The sequence below is a fragment of the Amblyomma maculatum genome, chromosome 1 (genome assembly GCF_055883805.1).
Source record: "Amblyomma maculatum isolate TAMU_Amacu chromosome 1, ASM5588380v1, whole genome shotgun sequence".
Classification (NCBI taxonomy): domain Eukaryota; kingdom Metazoa; phylum Arthropoda; class Arachnida; order Ixodida; family Ixodidae; genus Amblyomma; species Amblyomma maculatum.
In genome coordinates, this window is record NC_139344.1 from 399042176 (window position 1) to 399047384 (window position 5209).

A 5209-nucleotide genomic window follows, 5' to 3' on the forward strand; every position below is an offset into this window, starting at 1 on the left:
GTTGCTAATATTTCTGAGCAGTAGCTTGCCTTATTGCTTCTCTTAGGTTTATTTGTATTGCTTTTCGGCCTGATATTTAAGAGAATCCACCAAGGTAGAGTATACTTGTAATAAGAGTAATCAACAAAGAGAAGACATAATGCTACAAAGGAAAGCTTCATCATGCTTCACGGACCAGGATGAGCTTGTCCTCAATTCTGATGTTTTTGAGAATGTTATAAGCTTTTTGGAGCCGTTGGATTCTCTTAGATGGATTTTAATCTGTGACTATTCCCTTATTGCGCAGCTATCTCTTGAAGATTCACCTAAATACTGTAGGAACGCCATTTCCACTTTCAGTTGTAGATCAAATCACTGTCATGTTAACAATCGTTTGCTAACCATCCAGGTTAGCTGACCTGGTAGAGCGATGCCCCAGACAGGTGGCAGTGCGGTTTTGAACCCCGAATCAGGACAATGTTTTTTAAGCAGTAAGTTTCAGCGCAAATTTTACAGCTGTCCTTTGCAGCCGTTTGTTGTTCTTGGATGGATGCCAGTGAGTAATAAAAAGTTATTATCAGTGTGGGTTTCATCTTCAGTCGCGTGCACAGTCACGAAGGCTGCATTAAAATACTCCGCTTAGGTTCCGCAACCGCGAGGTTTAAAAGATTTCCGGAATCATACAACACATGCATGTTTAACTCTTGCCCCTGAGAATACAAAGAACCGGCATGTTTTTACCCTTATTCTTTTATGAGGAGTATTATTACAGGAATGCACTGAACAGCAACCCTTTCACCTCAATTTCTCACTCCGTCCCCTTCCAGGTGAAAGGCTAACTCTGTTAGGCCGCAAAACTCCTGACAACTCAGAACACAACACCCGAGGTATACCTCCCCTTGAACCTATTAAAACGACGTGCGAATGCACTGCATTGGCGCAGTTTTGCTAGGCGATGCAGCACCGAGTGGCTGAGAAAGACTTTGACAAAGTGTTAAACGGCTTTCTTGCATTGCGTACTATTGGAGGTACATATGTTGTGGGCTCGTATCCCTATCACAAAGTAGTCCTCAACCTGGCTAGCAAATTGATGGTAAATGGAAAGCGTAAATTTATGGCACCACCTTGAACGCTGCGCAAAGAGCGATTGTGTCAAAATTTCGATAGGGAAAAGCGAAATCTGTCACCAGATGGAATATAGTTAGTGATGGCTCACAAATAAAATTTCTCGCCAGCAGAAATGGTGAAAGGCACCTTGACAAAAGGGTATTCATGCCGTCACCTCATGCGTTGCTTCGGTGGCTCGAGAGTGGCTTGCGTCACAGCTGTTGCGGCTACCACAGAAACACAAGCCAGATTGTTGCTTGGCTTTGAAGATTGTATGAGTGTTTTAGCGTCAGCATTTAGACCGACGCCGGGTGTCTCGCAGTGGTTCTTGTAACAAAAAAAAGTAAACTGAACTGAAAATAAATTGAACTACACTCAAACCGCTTAAGACGTACGATGTTCAGCTACGACTGCTATGGCATGGTTTTGCCTCAAAGTTCAGCAATGAAATATTTAGAAAGGTAGATAATCAGGCCAGTTGCTGTGACATCTGAATATTAAAAACCACAGCCGACACAAGACAGAGAGACCACCCTCTATTGTCGCAACATCTGCCTTGTGTCTGCAGCGGTTTTTAAGGAGAAATCTTTAATGACTTATAGCGTTGGCGTTCGTTCGGTAATACTATAGCTGTGAATCAAATGACGTAATCACGCGAAACATAAACTTATGTCATCTGAATTTAAATCAGGTCTACTGGGAATCGAACCTTCATGCCCCGAATCCTGAGCACTTTGACCAACTACACAATACCCGAGATCGGGAGACGTACATCATTATTCTCCTTGTCTGCCATGAGGATGATAGCTGAATAGCGTGGGAATAAATATCTGCCTTCAAAATTAAAGGCGCACGATTTGAGGAACATATGTCCACGGTTCGAATCCCTATTGCAATCACTTGCAGATGGAACAGAGCGAAATAGTATGACAGCGCACTGAACACTGCGCAACTAATTCTTGCGTCACAATTCTGAAACGAAATCACGTAATATTTTTCCGGATATACAAGTGCTAGACCATTTAGCTAGTTTCTGAACCTCCCGATTAGAGCTTTTTCTCACTAAAACCACACTTCTGTACAGCTCAATAACGCGCTCAGAAAGTGATCATTCCGGTAAAACCCTGCGTGCCTTTTTATCACACGCATCTGAGTTAAATTGAGTGGGTAAAAGAGAGGTTATAGCAGAATAATTGATTAATGGAGCCAACTGATTCACTGCGATCGTAACACAACCACTGCTAGAAGTTATGGGACCAGCGGTTCATTTGTCTTCTTCAATAAGAGGATTTGTCGACACCTGGAGACCCCTGGGGCACCGTGAAAAGGCTGTCAGAAAGACTAAGTGTATTCTATGGCGCGTCGAGCTACATGATCGATTCAGCCGTGATTGTGGTTTGCCGAGGACGGCTTACTACAATCTCTGGGAGAGCCTCTGGAGAATCCCTGCTACCCCGCTTCCATTTCCGTGCATGCCCCAACTGACTCTCGAAACAAACGTTGTTCTCGACGATTGGACCTATCGTCGGTAAGGAGCTATCGATCGTCATTATCATAAAACTCAGAGTGGTCCCCCACACAAAATAAACGATTGAGTGGCTGCCAACTGAATGATATGGGGAGTTTATAGGGAAGGCTGGATAGCACCATCAAAAATGTATAGAATGTTCTGTAAGCGTATTCTTTTAATTAGACTTGCTGCAAATGGATGTTAATAACATAAAGCTGAAGAATTACTGGCAACGGCTGTCAGATTATTTTTTTGCTGCATCAGTATCATCATAATTTCAATAATTCCGGCACTGAATTGTTCTTGTGCTTGAATCTACTAAGGTAACTTTATGCTTCCAACTTGAAAACTAAATAGTAGAAAATTTTCGCTCGCCACCACCTTGGCTTCAAAACGCACAATGAAGAGACCGTTTACTGAAGCGCCGGTTTATTGAATGGAGCAAAATGTTATGGTGTGCGTAAAGACCTTTCTTCGAAACAGCAACAAAAAAAATGTTTAAACACTTTACACTGCCTTAGTATTAATTCGAGATTGCTCCGAAATGTGTGGAAATAGTTCGATGTTTGTGTCTTCATAAAATAAACGAAGCAGACAAAAGAAAGATAAGCTAAGGTGGCCTCGACATGTGCCATTATAATAATGTTTCGTTCCACACGAGAGGATAACGAGAATTATAGGAGCCAGGAGAAAGTGGCCAAATTATATTTCACCGATGTGTGGTTTATTACGAATTGCATAAGACATTTCTAGATGTCCCATGATTTTTCGCTGCGTTAAAGAGCACAGCACTGGTTCAACACACGAAAGGCTCTCAACATGCATTAACTGTTCACGAACATTATGAAAATGAAAGCAAATGCCCAAGTATCATTGTAAAGACGTCTCTTAAGAAAGAACTCAAATACTGGGAAACCAATGCCCTTTTCAATGAGTGCGAACCTGTTAGTCGTTGTCGTAGTCAGCAGTTCATGCTTCATTCTTCAGAAAGCTCTCGATCGTGAACTTCCCTTTAAGTTTATAAGCGCAGCAAAGGAAGGAAAGAAGTTCACAATACAGAACACTAACAGGACAAGGTTTTATTGACAATTTCTTTGTGTATATAGGACCGATTAATGGCTTCAAAAGTTAAGTGCCATAAAATATGAAGCACTGAAGTAATAAACGAATTATTAAAGGTTTACTCTGTAATCAGCCTATATTATTTTTCCTGTATCTAAACGCGAATAACATCGATGCTCAGAAAATACGATGATGCTCTGATATTATTTGAAATGCTTTCATATCGAATTATGAGACAGGAATGACAAGCGATTTGTTAACGCGAAGTGATATCGAACAGTACCCTCTAGGCCGTATTGCTTGCCGGACTGGGACGAGTAAAAAGAATCTCCAGTGCATTTTGTATAGCTTTCGAACGTTTACCTAAGCGAACGCTATGGCTGGAGATGACAAACATATAATTCCTGAAGGCAGCATCATAGTTGTTCTGCCTAGTTAGCTTTTTTTCTATCCCTGATATGCCTGAGGTTGAAAGCAGGAACATGAACGAATGAACTTCAGTGACAAAAGTGCTCGGTTAAGTTGCTTTTCATTTATTTCCTTTTTTTCTCGAGCCCATAACCTGCTGTCTCCTTGAAAGGGGACTACGAGATTGGTAATGCTGGTGTAGCGACATTAGCCAAACCATCGCATTCCTCTTCAGATAATTCTTGCGATATCTTCCATCATATAGATTAGGTTCTAAATATTTTACTGAAAGAAAAAAAAAAACGTATCTCAACACATACTCTAGAGGGCTAAGCTTATAACTCAGTGGGGTTATTTCCGTGCGCTGATATTATTGGCATGTCTTCTAGGTATCAGAAGAGGCAACGGAACGTGAATACTTGTTGCCCTGCCATCTAATGGCGTCACGTTTGGCGTCACATGTCACTCGGCGAATTCTTATTTAGCTACTTCCCAATCGGCTTAAATATACAACGAAGTGAAAGTGGTGGTGCGTAATGCACATAATAACTGACATTGTCATGAGCTGCTCAGTTTCCTTTATTATCGATAGTTATTGTCTGAGGGCATCTATGGTGTATGTGCAGATGGATAGAGTAGAGGTTAAATAAATAAATAAAAAATAAATAAAAAAAATGTCGGTTGATTTAATGAAGTTGAGAGTTTGGCGACGATGTAGTAACGGCGTCTAGAAAATGTAGGATTGTTCGGTGAAATATTAGCTACCGGCATGTGCCAAGGCCGTGTCGATTTCACAGCTGGGAAGTCCCCCAGCAAGCGCTCAATGTCGGCTTCAATATCTTCAGATTTACTCTTTAGGCACCCAGGTCGAGGGAGAGATCTGGATTCTGAGGCAACATTTAAGTCACGACTGGAGTGAGGGCAACCAGGACCCCGATCCTCCGGGACCTCACCTCCTCATCATGACTAAGGGCGCAGGGAAGAGAGTTAGTGCACACGGATGAATAAGAGCATGAGTGTGAGGCCAAAGGCGTTTCTTTCTTGGTGAACAGAGGGCAGTGTTATCCAAAATATAGAGCCCAGGAATTAACGAGTTCACATTCAGGGAACAGGTCCTAAATCGGCACAGCACTGAGAGCTTAG